Here is a 27418-nt window from a genome sequence, read left to right as displayed (position 1 = left end):
ACAAGGGCAGAAGGATGTTTCCCAACAAAGTAAGAGCAATATATATCAGGAAAACGCATTGATGTATTAAGTCACTTTTAAGCCAACTTCAGAAAACCTAATGGTCAAGTGACCATGGCTTGTGCGGTTTCAAAGGAATGAAGAAATTTATCCAATTCCTGAGGTTGCTGAAATAGTTTAGTTTGATTATGATGAGTGACACGCATCTGTGCTGGGTACATTAATCCATACTTTGCCCCAATATTTTGCAGGCGTGGTCGCAAGGCCAAAAATGCTTTACGCCTATCGGCCGTTGGTTTCGCCAAGTCAGGAACAAATATTATGTTTTGACCCTGATATTGAACCGGCGATCGTGTTTTGGCCGCTGCAAATATTTGTTGAACTTGAGGGTACCGTAGGAGCTTGAAAATAATCGGTCTGGGATATTTAGCATTTTGGAGCGGCTTAGAGGGTACTCTGTGTGCCCTTTCTATCTCAAATGAATGTTGGAAATCAAGTCGGAGACTTGAGGTTATTAGCGTAGTTAGGAATCCAAAAATATCATTACCCTCAGCTCCTTCTGTAATGCCCAGAATTCGTATGTTATTTCTCCTGTTTCTGTTTGAGATATCCTCCATATTTAATTGCAATCGCTCTATGTCCGTGGTGAGGTGTGGGATTGAGCCGGACGCCAACAACAACGACGAGATTTGAGATTCTGCATCATCTAAACGAGACTGGTAAGATTCAAGCTTACCGGATAAAGTTTGGAGTTCTCCGCGAATCGCAATGGTAGATTCAATATTGATATTAATTAGGTCCTTCAGTTGTCGGAGTTCAGTTAATACAATATCTGCAGACGCCATGACTTTTTGCGGCGGGGCCTTATCTGGTGACGGAGGATCGGCCTTTGTCCGCTTGGTTCCCGCCGCCGCAGCAAAAGCCGCTTCGATCTTACCGGCTTTGGTCGATGCCATGATAAACAGCGATATCTGTATAATCTGTTGGCAAAAGCCAAAGAGGAAATATCTGTAATTGTTGTGTTTGCTCGGGCGGAGCTGCAAGCTCAAGCGGCCATTTTGGTTGCTGCTCAAGAGCGCCCCCAGTTTTATTTATTTATTAATTATTATTTTTATATACCAACATTTTGATCTCAATTGAGATATCACACCAGTTTACATTCAGATACTGTAGGTATTTCTCTATTCCCAGAGGGCTTACACTCTAAGTTTTTTGTACCTGAGGCAATGGGTCACAAGGTCACAAGGAGCAACAGCAGGACTTGAGCCCTGGTCTCCTGGTTCATAGTCCACTGCTCTAACCACTAGGCTATTCCTCCTCCTTCCTACAGAGAAGTCACACGAAGACCCTGTTTTGAATTTCAAAAATATGGACTTTGTTGAAATGGGGGCGTACCTGGAGGTAGAACTGGAAAAACTGGGAGAAAATGAGAGAGGTGGAACAACAGTAGGCCAAACTAAAAGGAGCAATTACAAAGGCAACAAATCTATATGTTAGAAAAGTAAACAAAAGTAAGAGAAATAAGAAACCGATCTGGTTCTCAAAGGAGGTGGCTGATAAAATAAAAGAAAAAATTACAGCATTCAAGAAATATAAAGGATCCCAAAATGAGGAACACAGGGAAGAATATCTGGTGGAATTGAGGGAGGTGAAGAAGGAAATCAAGAAAGCTAAATATCAGGCAGACGAAAGTATTGCCAAAGAGGTAAAGAGAGGCGACAATACATTTTTCAGATATATCAAAGGAGAAAGGTCCAAAATGGTATAGTAAAATTGAAAGGTGACAAAATTCAAGGTGTGGAGAGAGACGAAGGAATGGCTGAAATATTAAACAAATACTTCAGTTCGGTGTTTACTAAGGGAAACCCTGGAGAAGGACTATCACTAGTTAACAGGATTTTGCAGATTTTAGGTGTTTATTGAATTAGTTTTTTATTTTATTATTTAATATTGTACTATTTATTTTGATTTGAATTTTTATATGTTTTATGTGATTTTATTTGTATTTATGCTGTGAACCATTATGATTCTTATCAGAATAGTGGTATAAAAATAATATAAATTAAATTAACTAAATAAATAAATAAACAAGCCTGTAGATGGGAGTGGGGGAGACAAAACTCAGTTTACAGAAGAGAATGTATGGGAAGAGCTAGGAAAATTGAAAGTAGACAAGGTTATGGGGCCAGATGAGGTACATCTCAGGATACTGAGGGAGCTCAGAGATGTGATGGCGAGTCCACTTAAGGACCTGTTCAATAGATCCCTGGAAGCAGAGTGGTGCTGAAAGACTGGAGAAGAGCGGTGGTGGAACCGCTTCACAAGAGTGAGTTCATTGAGGAGGCTGTAAACTACAGAACAGTTAACCTCACTGCGGTGGTGGGAAAATTAATGAAGACTCTGCTGAAGGAAGGATAGTGAACTATCTACAATCCAGTGGGTTACTCGATCAGAGGCGGCATGGATTCATCAGGGAAGGTCCTGCCAGACCAATCTGATTGATTTTTTTGATTGGGTGACTAAAGAATTGGATCAAGGAAGAGCACTCAATGCAATTTAGTTGGATTTTAGTAAAGCTTTTGATACAATCTCACATAGAAGACTCATTAATAAAATGAGAAGCTTTTGAGTGAGCGCCAAAGTGGTGGCATGGATTACAAATTGGATGACAGATAGAAGACAGCGTATGATGGTAAATTGAACCTACTCTGAAGAGAGAACAGTGTTAAATGAAGTGCCACAGGGATTGGTGTTGGGACCGGTTCTGTTTAATATCTTTGTGAGTGATATTATAGAAGGGATAGAAGGTAAAGTTTGTCTATTTGAAGGGCTGTTGTGCATGGAGCAAGAGAAAGACCTTAGGATGATTTAAAGATGGTAGTGAAGCAATGTGGCAAGGCGATAGCTAAACCCAGAAGAATGCTGGACTGCATAGAAAGAAGAATAACCAGTAAGAAAAAGGAAGCGGGGCCTTACCTGGAGTACTGTTTTCAGTTCTGGAGATTGTATTTCTAAAGGGACAGTGACAAGTGACCAACATGGTGGTGGTCTCCATCAAATATCTTATGTGGAGAGGTTGAAGGACCTAAATATGTATACCATGGGGGAAAGAAGATGTAGGGTAAATATGATACAGACTTTCAGATACCTGAAAGGTTTTAATGATGCACAATCAACAATCAACAACAAACCTTTTCCATTTGAAAGAAATCAGTAGAACTAGGGGTCACAAAATGAATCTCCAGTAAGGATGATTCAGAATCAATGTCAGGAAATATTTCTTAAAGAGAAGGTGGTGGATGCCTGGAATGTCCTTCTGGAGGAAGTGAAGTCAAAAACAGTAAAAGATTTCAAAGGGGCGTGGGTAAACACTTTGCATCCCTAAAGGCTAGAGAATGAAAATGAAGAAAAGAGTGAATGGGGTTAACTTGCTGGTATGGTGGTTACTGCACTTAACCAATAAGCCTTCAACTGTTGATGCAATTCCATCATTGCTCTCTGCTTCAACGGCAGGGGGGAAAAGAGGAAAAGGGAAATTAGATTCAGACAGCAAGCAACAAGGACATTGAATTTTACAGCCTGGTAAAACAAATAAGGGGGTAACTTGCTGATGTGACTGTTACTACCTTTAACCGTCTCTCGTTCAGAATTCTCCAATGTAGTGCTTTTCTAATCATATTTCTGTAATTTAGGATTTTGCTATCCTTTGATTTAAAGACATATTTCACTGCAAGTTACCAACAGTAGACCAAGGGGCTGTGTCATGCAAATCCCCTACCTGAGTATCTGACTCATCTATTCAATGGTCATTTAAGCACCTTCACAGTAAGAGGACTGGCAACTAGGGATGTGCATTCGGATTGACCGCATATGGAAAACGCAACTCAAATTTTTTTTTTTACTTAAAAAAAAGATGGGGCGTATACGAGCAGATTTCCGACATAAATGAACATAGATATGTCGGATACGGCGAATCGCCATGCGCGCGCTTTCTCGCCGCCATTACCTGCGACTCGAGCTCGGAGCCCCGGATTACCTGAAAATGGCGGCGCCCCTGCGGTAACCATGCCAACCTGTCTGACCCTGTCCTGTGAGTTTCAGTGACTCACAGGAAAGGGTGGGACAGGTCGGCATGGATACCGGAACGCAGCGAATCTGCGTTCACCTTTTCAGAGAAGCACTGAATGCAGCGAATCGCGCTGTCATTCCGTGCTTCTCTGAGGATTTCCTGACGAGCCAGCAGCACTATAAAAGCAGCAGCAGCACGAGGACTGACGGACATTTTCAGCGATTCAGTGGGGAGGTGGGATCGGGATCGTGCAGGGTGGGCTTAGGCAGGCTGAGGCAGAGAAGATAGCAGAACCCGATTTGATAGACAACACAGAACAGAACCAGATTTGATAGACAACACAGAACAGATTCTTTGTTAGGGAAAAAAAAAAAAGAACATTCTTATTGAGTGAGTCTGTACATTTTATCCTGGGCAGTGCCAGGCAGGGCTGGCAGTACTCTGCCTCATATTTGCTATTTTTAAACAGACTTAAAATCATTCTCCTTGAGTGGTTCAGTGCTGGCTGGGCAGCAGTTCCAGGGCTGGGAGTACTCTGCCTCATATCTACTTTAGTTCTATGTGCACTGCAGTGCACACAGACAGACACATTCCGTGCATTGCCAGGCAGACAGTGAGGCAGTGGGCATTGTAAACAGAGTGAACATTGCCCTTCAGCAAGTCTGTTACATTTGCTATTTTTAAACAGACTTAAAAGCATTCTCCTTGAGTGGTTCAGTGCTGGGTGGGCACTGGGCAGCAGTTCCAAGGCTGGGAATACCCTGCCTCATATATACTTTAGTTCTATGTGCACTGCAGTGCACACAGACAGACACATTCCGTGCATTGCCAGGCAGACAGTGAGGCAGTGGGCATTGTAAACAGAGTGAACATTGCCCTTCAGCGAGTCTGTTACATTTGCTATTTTTAAACAGACTTAAAAGCATTCTCCTTGAGTGGTTCAGTGCTGGGTGGGCACTGGGCAGCAGTTCCAGGGCTGGGAATACCCTGCCTCATATATACTTTAGTTCTATGTGCACTGCAGTGCACACAGACAGACACATTCCGTGCATTGCCAGGCAGGCAGTGAGGCAGTGGGCATTGTAAACAGAGTGAACATTGCCCTTCAGCGAGTCTGTTACATTTGCTATTTTTAAACAGACTTAAAAGCATTCTCCTTGAGTGGTTCAGTGCTGGCTGGGCAGCAGTTCCAGGGCTGGGAGTACTCTGCCTCATATCTACTGAAAAGGAAGCTTGTTCTCTGTGCACTCACTGCACACACACAGACACATTCCGTGCATTGCCAGGCAGGCAGTGAGGCAGTGGGCATTGTAAACAGAGTGAACACATTCTCCTTCAGTGGTTCAGTGCTGGGTGGGCAGCAGTTCCAGTGCTGGGAGTACCCTGCCTCATATCTACTTTAGTTCTATGTGCACTGCAGTGCACACAGACAGACACATTCCGTGCATTGCCAGGCAGGCAGTGAGGCAGTGGGCATTGTAAACAGAGTGAACATTGCCCTTCAGCGAGTCTGTTACATTTGCTATTTTTAAACAGACTTAAAAGCATTCTCCTTGAGTGGTTCAGTGCTGGGTGGGCAGTGCCAGGGCTGGCACTGGCAGTACTCTGCCTCATATCTACTGAAAAGGAAGCTTGTTCTCTGTGCACTCACTGCACACACACAGACACATTCCGTGCATTGCCAGGCAGGCAGTGAGGCAGTGGGCATTGTAAACAGAGTGAACATTGCCCTTCAGCGAGTCTGTTACATTTGCTATTTTTAAACAGACTTAAAAGCATTCTCCTTGAGTGGTTCAGTGCTGGGTGGGCAGCAGTTCCAGGGCTGGGAGTACCCTGCCTCATATCTACTGAAAAGGAAGCTTGTTCTCTGTGCACTCACTGCACACACACAGACAGACACATTCCGTGCATTGCCAGGCAGGCAGTGAGGCAGTGGGCATTGTAAACAGAGTGAACATTGCCCTTCAGCGAGTCTGTTACATTTGCTATTTTTAAACAGACTTAAAAGCATTCTCCTTGAGTGGTTCAGTGCTGGGTGGGCAGCAGTTCCAGGGCTGGGAGTACCCTGCCTCATATCTACTGAAAAGGAAGCTTGTTCTCTGTGCACTCACTGCACACACACAGACAGACACATTCCGTGCATTGCCAGGCAGGCAGTGAGGCAGTGGGCATTGTAAACAGAGTGAACATTGCCCTTCAGCGAGTCTGTTACATTTGCTATTTTTAAACAGACTTAACCGCATTGTCCTTGAGTGGTTCAGTGCTGGGTGGGCAGCAGTTCCAGGGCTGGGAGTACCCTGCCTCATATCTACTGAAAAGGAAGCTTGTTCTCTGTGCACTCACTGCACACACACAGACAGACACATTCCGTGCATTGCCAGGCAGGCAGTGAGGCAGTGGGCATTGTAAACAGAGTGAACATTGCCCTTCAGCGAGTCTGTTACATTTGCTATTTTTAAACAGACTTAAAAGCATTCTCCTTGAGTGGTTCAGTGCTGGGTGGGCAGCAGTTCCAGGGCTGGGAGTACCCTGCCTCATATCTACTGAAAAGGAAGCTTGTTCTCTGTGCACTCACTGCACACACACAGACAGACACATTCCGTGCATTGCCAGGCAGGCAGTGAGGCAGTGGGCATTGTAAACAGAGTGAACATTGCCCTCAGCGAGTCTGTTACATTTGCTATTTTTAAACAGACTTAACCGCATTGTCCCCTTGAGGTGGTTCAGTGCTGGGTGGGCAGCAGTTCCAGTGCTGGGAGTACCCTGCCTCATATCTACTGAAAAGGAAGCTTGTTCTCTGGCACACTGCCCAGCACACAGACAGACACATTCCGTGCATTGCCAGGAGGCAGTGAGGCAGTGGGCATTGTAAACAGAGTGAACATTGCCCTTCAGCGAGTCTGTTACATTTGCCTATTTTTAAACAGACTTAACCGCATTGTCCTGAGTGGTTCAGTGCTGGGTGGCAGCAGTTCCAGGGCTGGGAGTACCTGCCTCATATCTACTGAAAAGGAAGCTTTGTTCTCTGTTGACACTCACTGCCACACACACAGGACACATTCCGTGCATTGCCAGGCATGGCAGTGAGGGCAGTGGGCATTGTAAACAGAGTGAACACATTCTCTTCAGTGGTTCAGTGCTGGGTGGGGCAGCAGTTCCAGGATGGGAGTACCCTGCCCTCATATCTACTTTAGTCTATGTGCACTGCGAGTGCACACAGACAGACCACATTCCGTGCATTGCCAGGCAGGCAGGTGAGGCACGTGGGGCATTGTAAACAGAGTCACCATTGCCTCTTCAAGCGAGTCTGTTAACATTTGCTATTTTAAACAGACTTAAAGCAGTCTCCTTTGAGTGGTTCAGTGCTGGGCTGGCAGTGCCAGGGGCCTGGCACTGGCAGTACTCTGCCTCATATCTACTGAAAAAGGAAGCTTTGTCCTCTGTGCACTCACTGCACCACCACACAGACACATATCCGTGCATTGCCAGGCAGGCAGTGAGGCAGTGGGCATTGTAAACAGAGTGAACACATTCTCCTTCAGTGGTTCAGTGCTGGGTGGGCAGCAGTTCCAGTGCTGGGAGTACCCTGCCTCATATCTACTTTAGTTCTATGTGCACTGCAGTGCACACAGACAGACACATTCCGTGCATTGCCAGGCAGGCAGTGAGGCAGTGGGCATTGTAACAGAGTGAACATTGCCCTTCAGCGAGTCTGTTACATTTGCTATTTTTAAACAGACTTAACCGCATTGTCCTTGAGTGGTTCAGTGCTGGGTGGGCAGCAGTTTCCAGGGCTGGGAGTACCCTGCCTCATATCTACTGAAAAGGAAGCTTGTTCTCTGTGCACTCACTGCACACACACAGACACATTCCGTGCATTGCCAGGCAGGCAGTGAGGCAGTGGGCATTGTAAACAGAGTGAACACATTCTCCTTCAGTGGTTCAGTGCTGGGTGGGCAGCAGTTCCAGTGCTGGGAGTACCCTGCCTCATATCTACTTTAGTTCTATGTGCACTCACTGCACACACACAGACAGACACATTCCGTGCATTGCCAGGCAGGCAGTGAGGCAGTGGGCATTGTAAACAGAGTGAACATTGCCCTTCAGCGAGTCTGTTACATTTGCTATTTTTAAACAGACTTAAACCGCATTGTCCTTGAGTGGTTCAGTGCTGGGTGGGCAGCAGTTCCAGGGCTGGGAGTACCCTGCCTCATATCTACTGAAAAGGAAGCTTGTTCTCTGTGCACTCACTGCACACACACAGACAGACACATTCCGTGCATTGCCAGGCAGGCAGTGAGGCAGTGGGCATTGTAAACAGAGTGAAGATTGGCCTTCAGCGAGTCTGTTCAATCTGCTATTTTTAAACAGACTTAACCGCATTGTCCTTGACTTGGTCCGTTCATTTTGTTATTTTAAACAGACTGAGCATTCTTCTTGAGTGGGTCTGTTAATTTAGTTATTTTAAACTGACCGAACATTATTATTGTGGGACAGTGGGCAGTGTTACCACTAGTACTCATTGACATTAAATCCATAATGTCAGGGAAAGGGAGATGCAAGCGACTTAGTGGGAATGGCAGCGGAGGCACCGCAAAAGACACCAGCGCAACACCACCAGTACAGGTAAAAAGGCAACTGTCGCAATCAAACGTCTTTGTAGGGGATGGCAGTTCCATGGCAAAAAAAAAGAAATCAGACCATGAAACTTTGCAATCGCCAGCACCTGTTTCTGGCACTGTAGTTTTGGAGGAGAGTGAAGAGGAGGCAGAGTCTAGCCAGACAAAAGTTACACACCCAAGAGCAGCCAGGGGACAGAAGTGTCCTGCAAAACTTTGCGGTGACAAGGTAGCGCTGGCACTGTTAGCTTCTGATTCAGAAGAAGAATCTTCTTGGATGGGATTCTCATCAGAAACGGAAGATGTTATACCTGAGCAATCTTCGGTAGAATTGTCAGTTAGTCCTGTTTTAGCCTCCACCTCCAGAAATCTGCGGCAGGGGAGACATTCCACTGATATCGAGGAGGAGGAAGAGCTGTCAGAAGGGAGACAGAGGGTGACTGTTGCCCCCGCTGGCATTGCTTCGCCGGGTGCAGTGGGTGCACCACCCACACCCAGTAGTACCTCAACTCCAGTGCCACCATCCACCCCCAGGGCGGGAAAGAGAGGAGGATCACAAAAGAAATCTGCGATCTGGGCACATTTTAAAGTGACAGAAGACCCGCGTTATGCTCGGTGTAATTACTGTGCCAGGGATATTAGCAGAGGCAAGCAACTGGGACATCTGTCAAATTTTGGCATGGAGTATCATGTTAAGAGGCAACACCCAACAAGATTACTGCCATCTGGGGATGGTAGCATTTTCCGTCAGGGGACCCCTTCCCCTTCCAACCAGGGTGCAGTGGTAGGAAAGCAGCAGAGTCAGCCCACGCCCTCATACCCTTCTAGCAGTCAGGCGGCAGGCCAGAAACCCACTGACATGTGGGAGAAGCGACAATGCACCATGGAGGAAATGGGGTGGAGTGCGGTAACGCTATCCCGGGGTAGGAGGCAGGCAGCCGCAAAAGTAGTAACCAGGAGCATTGGGGAAATGATTGCCCTTGATGACCAGCCCCTGCAGTTAGTTGAGAATGTGGGTTTCAAACGTTTCTTGAAGGTCGTACTTCCAAATTACAAAGTCCCCTCCAGAACCACATTTAGTAGAAAGGTCATCCCCAGCCTGTACAAGCACTGTGTCAGTCGCGTGCAAGCACTGCTAGGTAAGGCAGACGGAAGAGTGCATTTCACCTGCGATATCTGGACCGCCATGAATGCTGCACACTCTTACCTCTCTCTGACAGCACACTGGTGGGACATGGCAGAGGCAGGGGCAGCCAGCAGCTCTATTACTGAACAAGCATCAGGGTGGAGGTGGGCTTTACTGAACACCCACCTGACGGACCATGCCCATACCGCTGCCAATATTCTAGCATGCATCAGAAAGATGCTGGCGAGCTGGAAAGTACACCAGCGAGACAGTAAAACGCGGGCAGGCTTTTTTGTCACAGACAACGGTGCAAACATGGTTAAGGCAATAAGCGATGGGCGGTTTAAGAACATCCGATGTTTTGCACACACTCTGCATCTGGTAGTGAAGTCAGGTTTGGGCTTGGAGTCCAAGGACAAGGAGACTGAATACCTGCGTAGGTTAATACAGAAGTGCAGGAACATAGCAGCACACTTCCACAGAAGTGTCAGGGCGGGGCAGGTTCTCCGAGAAAATCAGACTGCTTTGGATATGCCCGAGAAGCGTCTCATTCAAGACGTTCCCACCCGGTGGAATTCCACCTTTATGATGCTGGAGAGGTTATTGGAGCTGCAGACACCCCTTCATGAACTTTCTGGTACAATAGACATAGGTGTACAGAATCCCCTAGGGCATCACGATTGGTTAGTCATGAGTCAGCTGGTAAAAATCCTGCAGCCCTTCAAGGACGTCACGGAGGAGCTGAGTTCCAGAAGTTCCACCTTGGCTGACATCATCCCTATAGTGAAATTCCTGGATGACCATTTGGAAGGCATTAAACGGCAAGAGGGAATGACTGCTGAGGTGCTGCAGTGTGTGGACGTTTTGCAGCAGCAGGTGAAAGACAGATTAAGGCCTTTAACAGAGGACAGCACATACATGCTCGCCTCTGTCTGTGATCCCCGTGTGAAAGGTAAAATCGCCCTACAGACCAATTGTCTGTCATTTGTGAAGGAGCTGTTGTTAGCACAGGTCCGTGAACAGGAGCACCATAGGCGGAGACAGATTAGGCTTGAAGCACAGGTGGAAACAGCAGGCACGTCACAGAGTTGTGCTGCTGCTATCCCTGGCAGGAGAAGGACTGTGTCAGTGACAGATACTATTACTAGTGCCTCCACCTCAACGTCAGAACGCCCAAGGCATGTTGGCCATAAAGATACATCAGTAGTGCAACAGGCGAGAGAGAAAGTAACTGGATTGAGTGACTCTCAGCCCTCCCAAGCACAGGAGGAGACAGCAGCAGAGCTGTCAGTGAAACGGTATCTCTCAGAGCCGATAGAGAATACGCAGACAGATCCGCTGGCATATTGGGCACACAAGTCCACTGTCTGGCCACACCTAGCCAAAGTGGCTGAAGGATATCTGTCATGTCCACCAACAAGTGTGCCCAGTGAACGTGTTTTTTCAATGACAGGGGATATCATGAGCCCTCACCGCTCAAGGCTTTCACCGGTCTTGATGGAAATGCTAGTGTTTTTGAAAGTAAACCTGCCAGTGCTTGGCTTTCCCGATTTTCCTTGTGAATGGCAAGATGAATAAAAGCTATTGAAAGGAGCCTTGCAGCAGTTCCAATTGCCTCCTATGCTCAAGATAATGTAAGCAGTAAGCACTGCAGCACATGTTCTTGACATGAATCGCTGTGTCTGACCGGCATCTACTGTGCAGCCCTAGTGTTCCCACAAGTGTTTTAACTCCGTTGCTGTTCCTGCCTGTACCTCCAGGCCTTGTGTCCCTAGCTGGGCAGTTCCATTTTGTTATTTTAAACAGACTGAGCATTGTCCTTCAGAGTGGGTCTGTTGATATTGCTATTTTAAACAGACTGAGCATTGACCTTCAGAGTGGGTCCGTTAATTTTCTTATTTTAAACAGACTGAGCTTTCTTCTTCAAGGCCGAAGTGGAGAAGGGTTCCATGTGAACAGCAGTTCAACATGGGTCAGCCGGTCCTAACAGATAGGCGAGCGCCGTTCGGAAGGGACGGGCGATGGCCTCCGTCGTCCTCGGCCGATCGAAAGGGAGTCGGGTTCAGATCCACGAACCCGGAGTGGTGGAGAATCGGCGCTGGGCTCTTCCCTCTTCACTCGCCGTTACTGAGGGAATCCTGGTCAGTTTCTTTTCCTATGCGACTTGTGTCCCTAGCTGGGATTGACCTCTGTCCTCCAATGATGTGCCTGTTCCTCCAGGCCTTGTGTTCCCACAAGTGTTTTAACTCCGTTGCTGTTCCTGCCTGTACCTCCAGCCATTGTGTTTCTACTGGTGTTTTAACTCCATTGCTGTGCCTGCCTGTCCCTCCAGGCCTTGTGTCCCTAGCCGGGATTGACCTCTGTCCACCAATGATGTGCCTGTTCCTCCAGGCCTTGTGTTCCCACAAGTGTTTTAACTCCGTTGCTGTTCCTGCCTGTACCTCCAGCCATTGTGTTTCTACTGGTGTTTTAACTCCATTGCTGTGCCTGCCTGTCCCTCCAGGCCTTGTGTCCCTAGCCGGGATTGACCTCTGTCCACCAATGATGTGCCTGTTCCTCCAGGCCTTGTGTTCCCACAAGTGTTTTAACTCCGTTGCTGTTCCTGCCTGTACCTCCAGCCATTGTGTTTCTACTGGTGTTTTAACTCCATTGCTGTGCCTGCCTGTCCCTCCAGGCCTTGTGTCCCTAGCCGGGATTGACCTCTGTCCACCAATGATGTGCCTGTTCCTCCAGGCCTTGTGTCCCTAGCTGGGCAGTTCCATTATGTTATTTTAAACAGACTGAGCATTGTCCTTCAGAGTGGGTCTGTTGATATTGCTATTTTAAACAGACTGAGCATTGACCTTCAGAGTGGGTCCGTTAATTGTGTTCTTTTAAACAGACTGAGCATAGTCCTTGAGTGGGTCCGTTAATTTTGTTCTTTTAAACAGACTGAGCATTGACCTTCAGAGTGGGTCCGTTAATTTTCTTATTTTAAACAGACTGAGCATATTCCTTGAGTGGGTCCGTTAATTTTGTTCTTTTAAACAGACTGAGCATTCTTCTTCAAGGCCGAAGTGGAGAAGGGTTCCATGTGAACAGCAGTTCAACATGGGTCAGCCGGTCCTAACAGATAGGCGAGCGCCGTTCGGAAGGGACGGGCGATGGCCTCCGTCGTCCTCGGCCGATCGAAAGGGAGTCGGGTTCAGATCCCCGAACCCGGAGTGGCGGAGATTCGGCGCTGGGCTCTTCCCTCTTCACTCGCCGTTACTGAGGGAATCCTGGTTAGTTTCTTTTCCTACGCTGCTTGTGTCCCTAGCTGGGATTGACATCTGTCCTCAAATGATGTGCCTGTTCATCCAGACCTTGTGTTCCCACGCGTATTCTTATTTCTGAGAGATTTTCCGATTCCTTTGTCATCAGCTAAAGTGCATAAGATGCGTTGATGAATAGTTTTGAAGATGACACATATGGCTTTATAGATGATACGGAAGTGGACGGGTAGCCAATGTAACTCTTTCAGAATGGGAGATATGTGGTCTCTCTTTCTTGCGCCTGTTAGTAATCGGGCTGCTGAATTTTGAACCATCTGTAGTGGTTTGGAATAGGATGAGGGCAGACCTAGCAATAGGGAACTGCAGTAGTCTAATTTCGCAAAAATGACTGCTTGGATGATCGTTCTGAAGTCTTGAGCATGGAAAAGAGGTCTTATCCTCTTCCGAACCTGGAGTTTATAGAAGCAGTCTTTGGTTGTTTTGTTGATATGTGCCTTGAAGTTTAGCCGGTTGTCTATTATCACTCCTAAGTCTGTAACTTGTGTGGTAGGTAGGTTGGTGGGAAGAGTAGTGTTGGAGATATTGTTTTCAGGAGAGATGAGTAGGATTTCTGTCTTGGATGAGTTTAAGATGAGGTGTAGGTTGTTTACTACTTGTTTGATTTTCTGGTGGCATGTTTCCCAGTAGTCAAGAGTTTTAGAGTATGTGTCTTTGATATGGATGATGATTTCAATATCATCTGCGTAAAGGAAGTACTTTAGATTGAGGTCGGTAAGAAGTTGGCAGAGAGGAAGAAGATAGATATTAAATAGGGTCGGAGATAATCAAGAACCTTGAGGGACTCCTAAGAGTCAAATCTTGAGGATTCCTTGTTTTGGAGTTTAACTTTGTAACCTCTGTTATCGAGAAACGTTTTGAACCAGGATCGGACGGTGCCGCTGATTCCTATGGACGAAAGCTGGTTTAGGAGGATGGCGTGGTTGACCGTGTCGAACGCTGCGGAAAGGTCTAACAAGATCAATAGGAAAGAGTTTCCTTTGTCGAGGCCCATTAAGATATAATATTATATCTTACAGTTGTGGTTTGGATCATATTCTTTAGGTCAAGACGGTTGTCTATAATTACTCCCAGGTCTCTCACATGGTTGTGGGTGAGAAGGTGTTTGTGATGGATCTGAGATGGGAGGTTTTCTTGCTTGTAGGAAATGAAGAGGAGTTTAGTTTTAGAGGCATTGAGGACCAGGTTTAGACTGTTGAGGAGATTAGTGGTGGCTTCGGCTTGTAAGCTGTTGTTCCAAAGTGCGATGGCTTTCTTAATAGATTCTGTTATGGGAATAAGAATCTGAACATCGTCTGCATAGATGTAGTGAATGAGGTTAAGACTACTTAACAGTTGGCAAAGGGGAAGGAGGAAACGGCGGGGGTAACGGCAAAGCTGCTGCCAGGGGGGGCTATAACACGCGCCGCCGGAGCGGCGGGCCACCTGCCCCCCCTGGGCCTTCCCAGCCGACACGGAGCCGGTTGCGGCGCTCCGCCGCGGAGGAAATGCGCCCTGCGGCCGTCCGGGAGGCGTTCCCCGCCCCCCCCGCGAAAGGGGTGGGGGATGCGCCGAAAGCCCCCCCAGTCCCACCGAACCCGCCGCCGGGTTGAATCCTCCAGGCGGACTGCACGCACCCCACCCGTTTACCTCTTAACGGTTTCCCGCCCTTTTGAACTCGCTCTTGAAAGTTGTTTTCAACTTTCCCTTACGTACTTATTGATTTTACTGCTTTACTTTATTTTTTTTATTCCTGGACGGGGCCGGGGCCGTCCGGGAGGCGTTCCCCGCCCCCCCGCGAAAGGGGTGGGGGATGCGCCGAAACCACCCCCGGTCCCACCGAACCCGCCGGGTTGAATCCTCCAGGCGGACTGCACGCACCCCACCCGTTTACCTCTTAACGGTTTCCCGCCCTTTTGAACTCGCTCTTGAAAGTTGTTTTCAACTTTCCCTTACGTACTTATTGATTTTATATATTTACTTTATTTTTTTATTCCTGGACGGGGCCGGGGCCGCGGACTGCACGCACCTCACCCGTTTAACTCTTAACGGTTTCCCGCCCTTTTGAACTCGCTCTTGAAAGTTGTTTTCAACTTTCCCTTACGTACTTATTGATTTTACTGCTTTACTTTATTTTTTTTATTCCTGGACGGGGCCGGGGCCGTCCGGGAGGCGTTCCCCGCCCCCCCGCGAAAGGGGTGGGGGATGCGCCGAAACCACCCCCGGTCCCACCGAACCCGCCGGGTTGAATCCTCCAGGCGGACTGCACGCACCCCACCCGTTTACCTCTTAACGGTTTCCCGCCCTTTTGAACTCGCTCTTGAAAGTTGTTTTCAACTTTCCCTTACGTACTTATTGATTTTATATATTTACTTTATTTTTTTATTCCTGGACGGGGCCGGGGCCGCGGACTGCACGCACCTCACCCGTTTAACTCTTAACGGTTTCCCGCCCTTTTGAACTCGCTCTTGAAAGTTGTTTTCAACTTTCCCTTACGTACTTATTGATTTTATATATTTACTTTATTTTTTTATTCCTGGACGGGGCCGGGGCCGCGGACTGCACGCACCTCACCCGTTTAACTCTTAACGGTTTCCCGCCCTTTTGAACTCGCTCTTGAAAGTTGTTTTCAACTTTCCCTTACGTACTTATTGATTTTATATATTTACTTTATTTTTTTATTCCTGGACGGGGCCGGGGCCGCGGACTGCACGCACCTCACCCGTTTAACTCTTAACGGTTTCCCGCCCTTTTGAACTCGCTCTTGAAAGTTGTTTTCAACTTTCCCTTACGTACTTATTGATTTTACTGCTTTACTTTATTTTTTTTATTCCTGGACGGGGCCGGGGCCGTCCGGGAGGCATTCCCCGCCCCCCCGCGAAAGGGGTGGGGGATGCGCCGAAACCACCCCCGGTCCCACCGAACCCGCCGGGTTGAATCCTCCAGGCGGACTGCACGCACCCCACCCGTTTACCTCTTAACGGTTTCCCGCCCTTTTGAACTCGCTCTTGAAAGTTGTTTTCAACTTTCCCTTACGTACTTATTGATTTTATATATTTACTTTATTTTTTTATTCCTGGACGGGGCCGGGGCCGCGGACTGCACGCACCTCACCCGTTTAACTCTTAACGGTTTCCCGCCCTTTTGAACTCGCTCTTGAAAGTTGTTTTCAACTTTCCCTTACGTACTTATTGATTTTACTGCTTTACTTTATTTTTTTTATTCCTGGACGGGGCCGGGGCCGTCTGGGAGGCGTTCCCCGCGCCCCCGCGAAAGGGGTGGGGGATGCGCCGAAACCACCCCCGGTCCCACCGAACCCGCCGCCGGGTTCAATCCTCCAGGCGGACTGCACGCACCTCACCCGTTTAACTCTTAACGGTTTCCCGCCCTTTTGAACTCGCTCTTGAAAGTTGTTTTCAACTTTCCCTTACGTACTTATTGATTTTACTGCTTTACTTTATTTTTTTTATTCCTGGACGGGGCCGGGGCCGTCTGGGAGGCGTTCCCCGCCCCCCCGCGAAAGGGGTGGGGGATGCGCCGAAACCACCCCCGGTCCCACCGAACCCGCCGCCGGGTTCAATCCTCCAGGCGGACTGCACGCACCTCACCCGTTTAACTCTTAACGGTTTCCCGCCCTTTTGAACTCGCTCTTGAAAGTTGTTTTCAACTTTCCCTTACGTACTTATTGATTTTATATATTTACTTTATTTTTTTATTCCTGGACGGGGCCGGGGCCGTCCGGGAGGCGTTCCCCGCCCCCCCGCGAAAGGGGTGGGGGATGCGCCTAAACCACCCCCGGTCCCACCGAACCCGCCGGGTTCAATCCTCCAGGTGGACTGCACGCACCTCACCCGTTTAACTGTTAACGGTTTCCCGCCCTTTTGAACTCGCTCTTGAAAGTTGTTTTCAACTTTCCCTTACGTACTTATTGATTTTATATATTTACTTTATTTTTTTATTCCTGGACGGGGCCGGGGCCGCGGACTGCACGCACCTCACCCGTTTAACTCTTAACGGTTTCCCGCCCTTTTGAACTCGCTCTTGAAAGTTGTTTTCAACTTTCCCTTACGTACTTATTGATTTTACTGCTTTACTTTATTTTTTTTATTCCTGGACGGGGCCGGGGCCGTCTGGGAGGCGTTCCCCGCCCCCCCGCGAAAGGGGTGGGGGATGCGCCGAAACCACCCCCGGTCCCACCGAACCCGCCGCCGGGTTCAATCCTCCAGGCGGACTGCACGCACCTCACCCGTTTAACTCTTAACGGTTTCCCGCCCTTTTGAACTCGCTCTTGAAAGTTGTTTTCAACTTTCCCTTACGTACTTATTGATTTTACTGCTTTACTTTATTTTTTTTATTCCTGGACGGGGCCGGGGCCGTCCGGGAGGCGTTCCCCGCCCCCCCGCGAAAGGGGTGGGGGATGCGCCGAAACCACCCCCGGTCCCACCGAACCCGCCGGGTTCAATCCTCCAGGCGGACTGCACGCACCTCACCCGTTTACCTCTTAACGGTTTCCCGCCCTTTTGAACTCGCTCTTGAAAGTTGTTTTCAACTTTCCCTTACGTACTTATTGATTTTATATATTTACTTTATTTTTTATTCCTGGACGGGGCCGGGGCCGCGGACTGCACGCACCTCACCCGTTTAACTCTTAACGGTTTCCCGCCCTTTTGAACTCGCTCTTGAAAGTTGTTTTCAACTTTCCCTTACGTACTTATTGATTTTATATATTTACTTTATTTTTTTATTCCTGGACGGGGCCGGGGCCGCGGACTGCACGCACCTCACCCGTTTAACTCTTAACGGTTTCCCGCCCTTTGAACTCGCTCTTGAAAGTTGTTTTCACCTTTCCCTTACGTACTTATTGATTTTATATATTTACTTTATTTTTTTATTCCTGGACGGGGCCGGGGCCGCGGACTGCACGCACCTCACCCGTTTAACTCTTAACGGTTTCCCGCCCTTTTGAACTCGCTCTTGAAAGTTGTTTTCAACTTTCCCTTACGTACTTATTGATTTTACTGCTTTACTTTATTTTTTTTATTCCTGGACGGGGCCGGGGCCGTCTGGGAGGCGTTCCCCGCCCCCCCGCGAAAGGGGTGGGGGATGCGCCGAAACCACCCCCGGTCCCACCGAACCCGCCGCCGGGTTCAATCCTCCAGGCGGACTGCACGCACCTCACCCGTTTAACTCTTAACGGTTTCCCGCCCTTTTGAACTCGCTCTTGAAAGTTGTTTTCAACTTTCCCTTACGTACTTATTGATTTTACTGCTTTACTTTATTTTTTTTATTCCTGGACGGGGCCGGGGCCGTCCGGGAGGCGTTCCCCGCCCCCCCGCGAAAGGGGTGGGGGATGCGCCTAAACCACCCCCGGTCCCACCGAACCCGCCGGGTTGAATCCTCCAGGCGGACTGCACGCACCCCACCCGTTTACCTCTTAACGGTTTCCCGCCCTTTTGAACTCGCTCTTGAAAGTTGTTTTCAACTTTCCCTTACGTACTTATTGATTTTATATATTTACTTTATTTTTTTATTCCTGGACGGGGCCGGGGCCGCGGACTGCACGCACCTCACCCGTTTAACTCTTAACGGTTTCCCGCCCTTTTGAACTCGCTCTTGAAAGTTGTTTTCAACTTTCCCTTACGTACTTATTGATTTTACTGCTTTACTTTATTTTTTTTATTCCTGGACGGGGCCGGGGCCGTCTGGGAGGCGTTCCCCGCCCCCCCGCGAAAGGGGTGGGGGATGCGCCGAAACCACCCCCGGTCCCACCGAACCCGCCGCCGGGTTCAATCCTCCAGGCGGACTGCACGCACCTCACCCGTTTAACTCTTAACGGTTTCCCGCCCTTTTGAACTCGCTCTTGAAAGTTGTTTTCAACTTTCCCTTACGTACTTATTGATTTTACTGCTTTACTTTATTTTTTTTATTCCTGGACGGGGCCGGGGCCGTCTGGGAGGCGTTCCCCGCCCCCCCCGCGAAAGGGGTGGGGGATGCGCCGAAACCACCCCCGGTCCCACCGAACCCGCCGCCGGGTTCAATCCTCCAGGCGGACTGCACGCACCTCACCCGTTTAACTCTTAACGGTTTCCCGCCCTTTTGAACTCGCTCTTGAAAGTTGTTTTCAACTTTCCCTTACGTACTTATTGATTTTATATATTTACTTTATTTTTTTATTCCTGGACGGGGCCGGGGCCGTCCGGGAGGCGTTCCCCGCCCCCCCGCGAAAGGGGTGGGGGATGCGCCTAAACCACCCCCGGTCCCACCGAACCCGCCGGGTTCAATCCTCCAGGTGGACTGCACGCACCTCACCCGTTTAACTGTTAACGGTTTCCCGCCCTTTTGAACTCGCTCTTGAAAGTTGTTTTCAACTTTCCCTTACGTACTTATTGATTTTATTGATTTACTTTATTTATTTATACCGGCATTGCATCCGCTGTAGGCTTCCCTGGTCGGTCTTGTGCATTTGAATAAACGGAGAGGAATTTGTAGGTCGATAATGGTGTGTTGGTGAATGATTTTTTATATCAAGGTGATGGATTTGTAAATGACTCTGAACTGAATTGGTAACCAGTGGAGGTCTTTTAGGACTGGGGAAATGTGGCCTCCTTTCCTAGTGTTTGTTAGTAGACGGGCTGCTGCGTTTTCAACCATTTGGAGTGGTTTCGTGTATGAGGAAGGGAGTCCAAGTAATGTAGAGTTGCAGTAGTAGAAAATGAGGGCTTGGAGGATGGTTCTGAAGTGTTTGGCGTGGAAGAGTGGTCTTATCCTTTTTTAAACTTGCAGTTTATAGAAGCAGTCTTTGGTGGTTTTATTGGGGGGCCACTACCGGCCTAACACCGTCCGCCGGCTGATCCTCCATCAGAAGGACTTGGGCCCCCGAGCGGCGCTGGGGAGCCGGTCTTCCGTATGCCACATTTCCCGCGCCCGCCGGACAGGCGGGGATTCGGCGCTGGGCTCTTCCCTCTTCACTCGCCGTTACTGAGGGAATCCTGGTTAGTTTCTTTTCCTCCACAGCTTGTGTCCCTAGGTGGACCCTGCGGGTCGGTACGGCAAGAGCGGTATTCAAACAGCAAGCAATGGGGTATGAAAATACAGACCCCTGTGTACTTACTTGGTATAGGTTTTGCTAGGAGTAAGAATTTGTTGAGGATAATGTCAGTTTCTTAATAAGATCTCATGCTTTGACTGTTGAGGAGATTAGTGATGGCTTGTAAGCTGTTGTTCCAAAGTGCGATGGCTTTGTTAATAGATTCTGTTATGGGAATAAGAATCTGAACATCGTCTGCATAGATGTAGTGAATGAGGTTGACTACTTAACAGTTGGCAAAGGGGAAGGAGGAAACGGCGGGGGAAACGGCGAAGCTGCTGCCGGGGGGGGGGTGGGGGGGGCAATAACACGCGCCGGAAATGGTATTTAACCTTAGATGGAGTTTACCACCCACTTTGGCCTGCATTCCCAAACAAACAGACTACGAGAAAACCCGGTCCCGGAGCGCCGGGGGCCGCTACCGGCCTAACACCGTCCGCGGGCTGAGGCTTGATGAGAAGGACTTGGGGCCCCGAGCGGCGCCAGAGAGGCGATCTTCCGTACGCCACATTTCCCGCGCCCGCCGGACGAGCAAGGATTCGGCGCTGGGCTCTTCCCTCTTCACTCGCCGTTACGGAGGGAATCCTGGTTAGTTTCTTTTCCTCCGCGGCTTGTGTCCATAGGTGGGATTGACCTCTGTCCTAGAATGATGTGCCTCTTCATCCAGGCCTAGTGTTCCTACTGGTGTTTTAAGTCCATTGCTGTGCCTGCCTGTTCATCCAGACCTTGTGTTCCCACACGTATTATTATTTCTGAGAGATCTTCCAATTCCTTTGTCATTTTCTGAAGTGCATAAGTAGGGTAGCTAAATGAGGAGAATATTGGAGGGGCGAAGTTCCATATTGAAAGCTGAGTAGCTTTACTTATCTAGTGAAAGTTTGAAGGATCAGGGAAGGCTTGTAAGAATAGCCAAGTTTGTTAATAGATTCTGTTATGGGAATAAGAATCTGAACATCGTCTGCATAGATGTAGTGAATGAGGTTAAGACAAGTTAACAGTTGCCAAAGGGGAAGGAGGAAACGCCGGGAGGGGGGGCTATAACACGCGCCGCTGGAGCAGCGGGCCACCTGCCCCCCCTGGGCCTTCCCAGCCGAACCGTAGCCGGTCGCGGCACACCGCCGCAGAGGAAATGCGCCCTGCGGGGGCCGGGGCCGTCCGGGAGGCGTTCCCCGCCCCTCCCCCACCCCCCGCGAAAGGGGTGGGGGTGGGGGATCCGCCGAAACCCCGGTCCGACCGAACCCGCCGGGTTGAATCCTGCGGGCGGACTGCACGGACCCCACCCATTTACCTCTTTACAATTTCACGCCCTCTTGAACTCCCTCTTCAAAGTTGTTTTCAACTTTCCCTTGCGGTACTTACTTATTTATTTTATTTATTTAAGGTTTTTTTATACCGGCATTCATGAAATCGTTCACATGATGTCGCTTTACAGAAAACAGGGGTGCAAAGAAAACAACCTATAACATAAATACACGTGGTGAAGAGATGCAGTTACAATTAACTGGGGCTATGAACTGGGAGTGTAAGAAATAAAGAGGGATAGAGGAGGTTAATTATATACATGTGTAGAATATAAAAATATACAAGAGTACATTACAAATATGGCGTCCAATATATACAGCTTCTGAGCTGAGAATTTATTGATGGTGTGTGTTAGGTGCAGTTCGGGAAGGCTTGCCTGAAAAGCCATGTCTTGAGTCTTTTCCGAAAGGTTAGGAGGCAAGGTTCATTTCTGAGATCTGGGGGGATGGAGTTCCATAACGGTGGACCTGCTGTGGAAAGGGCTCAATCTCTAAAGGTGCTGTGATAAGTGGTTTTGGAGGGTGGAACAAGGAGGCATCCTCTGTAGGCTTCCCTGGTCGGTCTTGTGCATTTGTATAAACGGAGAGGAATTTGTAGGTCGATTATGGTGTGTTGGTGAAAGATTTTGTATATCAAGGTGATGGATTTGTAAATGACTCTGAACTGAATTGGTAACCAGTGGAGGTCTTTTAGGACTGGGGAAATGTGGTCTCTTTTCCTAGTGTTTGTTAGTAGACGGGCTGCTGCGTTTTGAACCATTTGGAGTGGTTTTGTGTATGAGGAAGGGAGTCCAAGAAATGTAGAGTTGCAGTAGTCTAATTTGGAGAAAATGAGGGCTTGGAGGATCCTGGTTAGTGTCTTTTCCTCCGCGGCTTGTGTCCCTAGCTGTGATTGAACTCTGTCCTCGAATGATGTGCCTCTTCATCCAGGCCTTGTGTCCCTAGCTGGGATCGACCTCTGTGCTCGACTGCTGCGCCTCTTCATCCCGGCCTTGTGTTCCCACAGGTGTTTTAACTCAGTTACTGTACCCATTCTTCCGGGCCTTGTGTTCCCACAGGTGTTTTAACTCAGTGGCGGTGCCTGTTCATCCAGGCCTTGTGTTCCCACAGGTGTTTTAACTCAGTGGCTGTGCCTGTTCATCCAGGCCTTGTGTTCCCACAAGTGTTTTAACCTGGTTGCTGTGCCTGTTCATGCAGGCCTTGTGTCCCTAGCTGGAATTGACCTCTGTCCTCGAATGATGTACCTGTTCATCCAGGCCTTGTGTTCCCACACGTATTCTTATTTGTGAGAGATCCTAGGCTCCAATTCGTTTGTCATCAGCTGAAGTGCGTAAGTACAGTCTGAATTCACTAGACGCCAATGGAATTCACTAGACGCCAACGATATTCACTGGACGCCAATGTAAACACCGGGTACACACAACTCTAGGGGTGGACCCGTTCCAGGGAGTCCTTCCCTGAACAAGCATGAGGGTGGAGGTGGGCTTTACTGCACACCCACCTGACGGACCATGCCCATACCGCTGCCAATATTCTAGCATGCATCAGAAAGATGCTGGCGAGCTACCAGTGTTTTAACCTAGTTCCTGTGCCTGTTCATGCAGGCCTTGTGTCCCTAGCTGGGATTGACCTCTGTCCTCGAATGAAGTGCCTGTTCATCCAGGCCTTGTGTTCCTACTGCTGTTTTAACTCCATTGCTGTGCCTGCCTGTTCATCCAGACCTTGTATTCCCACACGTATTCTTATTTCTGAGAGATCCTCCAATTCCTTTGTCATCTGCTGAAGTGCGTAAGTACCGTCTGAATTCACTAGACGCCAACGGAATTCACTAGACGCCAACGATATTCACTGGACGCCAATGTAAACACCGGGTACACACAACTCTAGGGGTGGACCCTTTCCAGGGAGTACTTCCCTGCACAAAGGAAAGGGAACTCTCTCCTGGGCCAATTGATAAGAAAACCACAATTCTGCAGCCAAAAATAGGCTGGAAATCCTTCCCCCATTGACTTTAATGGGCGACATATGTACATATACCCAACTCATTAGATTTTTTTTATGTCCATATTGGCCGCAAGTGGGACCCACTTTCGGACATAAGAAATATGAACATAAAATTTTGCTCTGCACATCCCTACTGGCAACCTTTTCAATCTCATTCTGAGTTTCTTGGGCTGGCAGCTATTAGGGATGTGAATTGGACTTCGGACGATTGAAAATATCAGACGATATTTTCAAAATCGTCAGAAATCGGGGGCTCCCCCAAAATGATAGGATAACCCCATGATATTGATATTTTGGGGGAGGGTGGGAAAAACGGCACACAAAAATAACCCCTAAACCCACCCCGACCCTTTAAAATTAATCCCTTAGCTTCCCCCACCCTCCCAACCCCCCCAAAAACCTTTTACATGTACCTGGTGGTCCAGTGGGGGTCCCTGGAGCGATCTTCCGCTCCCGGGCCGTCGGCTGCCACTAATCAAAAGGGCGCCAATGGCCCTTTGCCCTTACCATGTGACAGGGTATCCGTGCCATTGGCTGGACCCTGTCACATGGTAGGAGCACTGGATGGCTGGCGCCATCTTGTGCTCCTACCATGTGACAAGGGCTGACCAATGGCACCGGTAGCCCCTGTGACATAGTAAGGGCAAAGGCTATCGGTGCCATTTTGAATACTGGCAGCCGACAGTCCGAGTGCAGGAGGTCGCTCCCAGACCCCCGCTGGACTTTTGGCAAGTCTTGTGGGGGTCAGGAGGGTCTCCCAAGACTTGCCAAAAGCCCCTGGTGGTCCAGCGGGGGTCCGGGAGCGATCTCCTGCACTCGAGCCATCGGCTGCCAGTAATCAAAATGGCGCCGATAGCCTTTGCCCTTACTATGTCACAGGGGCTACCGGTGCCATTGGTCAGCCCCTGGCACATGGTAGGAGCACAAGATGGCGCGGGCCATCCAGTGCTCCTACCATGTGACAGGGTCCGGCTAATGGCACGGATACCCTGTCACATGGTAAGGGCAAAGGGCCATCGGCGCCATTTTGATTAGATGTCAGTCCTTTGGGGGCTCAAGGAAGTAGCATGCATGTGCCCATAAATGCACATATTGGGCACAATAGCAATGATACGCATAATTTTATATCATGTGTGCAATTACACACACACATCTTTTAAAATATCCTTGCAATGCATGTGTACAGCCTTTACATATGTACTTGCACAAGTGACCATATGTGTTTGAGAGAGAGGGAGAAAGCACACACTGTAGGAGAGATACTATGACACTCTATATATCTACCACTGTAAGAGGGGCACTTTCAACTCAGGGTGGGTTTTGGAGGGGGGGCAGTGTTACATTGGTCTGCCTAGGGTGCAAGGGTCTGAAGACCCTTGTAACACCACCACCCCAAAGCACACCCTGAATTGAAAGTTCAGATTATTTCTCTCTCTCTCCCTCTCTCCTCCCAAGGTGTTCAGGATCCCTCTGGCTCAAAATCTCCAGACTTGTGCCTCATCAGGACCAGTAGTAAAGTTTGCAAAATTTGGAGATTATGCATGTAAGTCTTGGTCCCACCCCAGAATGCCCAGGCCCCACCCATTTTCTGCCTCCTTATTCTTGAAGCACACAATTCCCGGCTTCTTAAAATTTGTGTTACTTGCGCGGTCCCCATACACATGTATGGGGCCGTTTTTATATCAGCAGCGCTTTTTGAAATCTACTTGTAAGTGAATCAAGTCTTGAATGTTTGAAAGTTACTGAATTCTATCAGTTCATCACTAATAAACTTTGCACAGTATGTACAAGACTAGATTTCTAGCCGAGCCACAGAAGGTTCTATCTAGTATTTAACATTTATTTTTGCAAAAATGTTCCCCAGCTGAATTTTCTTGTCTTTCAATAGGTTGTACTTAGAGAAGAGGTAGGCCAACTACCACCATGTAGTCTGGCCCAAAATCAATCTCCCCACATTCAGCCCCATCCCTCATGACAGTGGCGAGAGTGGGCAGATGATAAAGCCTGGAGGAGCCACACTTTCTGGGGCTGCCATGGAACTGGGATGGGAAGTGCCTGAGGAGGTGAAGGCAAAAACAGTAGATGTCAGGGTCCTCTGCTGCTCAAGAGTGAGGCTGCTTTACATCTGCTTCACCCAGACAATGACTGCTTAAAATTTAAACTAAACCTGCCATGGACTTATGAGTCAAGAATGGCCCACTAGCACCCTCCAACCAAATAAAAGATTTTGCTCTTTAGCAGCATAGATCCCCACCCACTGTAATGCTGATTGGATGACTTTTGTTGAGATAGGTAATGGAAGCGTACCTGACAAGCAAGCCCGGAGAAGGGGAGGAGTGATGACTGGAAATGGAGAGGGATCTGAGAAGATGGAGGTTTAGATCAGGCATGAGCATACTCTGCCTCATCTAGTCCCTGATAGTCCCTTTTTTTGCACAATGCCATTGGCTAATGTTATTATAGGAGATTCTATGTGGGTTCCCATACACTGGGAGGGACATTCTAAACCTCCCACTAGCCCACAGCAATGTGTGCATGTATCAAGATGCAGTGAGGGAAGGAAAGATCAGCCAAGAGTTACCACTGGGTATTATTTTATACATACCCTCAGTATACTTCTTATATTGAGTCACTATTAAATCATATTTGCAGGGCTTTCAGTACTTATAATGGTGCATTTTTAAGTTACATGAACTTTATTAATTTTTACCACTGTACCTGCCTGGAGTTTCTCCCACCATCCGCTGTTACGATTCTTCTTGTGGGACAAGCCCACAAGCAGTCTCTCACCTTTTGCCAGCCAGCTTCCTGACACCACTGTCCTGCCTTCATGTGGCCTGGAGGCTGCCGCTGCTCACTGCCATGTTCCGCAGCAGGCCTGCCGCCTCCCACCTCTCTCCGTGCAGCCAGGAGGCTGCCATCACTGCTTCTCTGCAGCCTGGAGGCCGGCCTTGTTAATCTTCTTCATGGTGGGCCTTGCCGCCGTGCTTCCATGCAGCCAGGAAGCCACCAACGCTGAACCCCGCGCGGCAGGGTGCCGTTCCTGCTCCTCCACGCTTCACAGCAGGGAGCCACTGCCATGTCTTCCATGCAGCTGATGCAGCTGTCCTCTTCTCCTTCGCGGCCAGGGGGCTGCCGACGCCATCTTCTCGTGGCTGGAGCCGCCCTCAATTCTCCTTCCCACAGCAAGAAGCCGCCTGTGACGCTAGGCCTGGTTGCGGCCTGTGCCATTCCTGCTCCACTCTGCGGCATGGACGCCGCTCTCCAGGGTCCTGCCTCCTACCTCCTTAGGTGCAAGGCCGTGCCTCCTCTCAGGATTTAAAGGGTCCGCGGTGGGAGTAGTCCTGCGGCCCCTTTTGATGATCTCATCATGGGAGTTTCTCTTGAGCCCTATAAGAAGGCCCTCTCTTCACTTCTTCATTGCATTCGCAAGGAGTTGCCTGCTCCTGGAGTCTCTGCTGTTCCAGCTCTTCTTCCAGGAGGCTCCGAAGTCCATCCTCGCTTCTTCAATGCACTCTTTTTCTCGTTGACTTTGTCCATTGTTCCTGAATCTTCATCTTGATCTTCGTTCCATGTCCTGGTCTCTCGACGGATCCCGTCCTCTTGTCTCCAGATGTCCACGTCTCCAGATGTCCTGATGTCCATGTCTCCAAGTTGTCCTGATGTCTATGCCTCCAGATGTCCTGATGTCCTCGTCTCCAGATGTCCTGATGTCCGCGTGTCTCCTTGTCCAGACATCCTGACATCCTCTTGTCTTCGGATGTGCAGATGTCTCTGTCCTCTGATGTCTTCATCCTTCATGTTTCAGATGTCCCTGAAGTCCTCCCCTCTTGAGGTCCCTGATGTCCAGATGCTTAGATGTCCTGATTTCCCGAAGTACCGGTGTTCCTTTGTATCCAGTGTCCTAAGTTCCAGCCCTGAT

Source organism: Rhinatrema bivittatum, chromosome 1, assembly GCF_901001135.1.
Source record: "Rhinatrema bivittatum chromosome 1, aRhiBiv1.1, whole genome shotgun sequence".
In the NCBI taxonomy this organism is placed as follows: Eukaryota; Metazoa; Chordata; class Amphibia; order Gymnophiona; family Rhinatrematidae; genus Rhinatrema; species Rhinatrema bivittatum.
Note: the sequence above shows the minus strand (reverse complement) of the source record.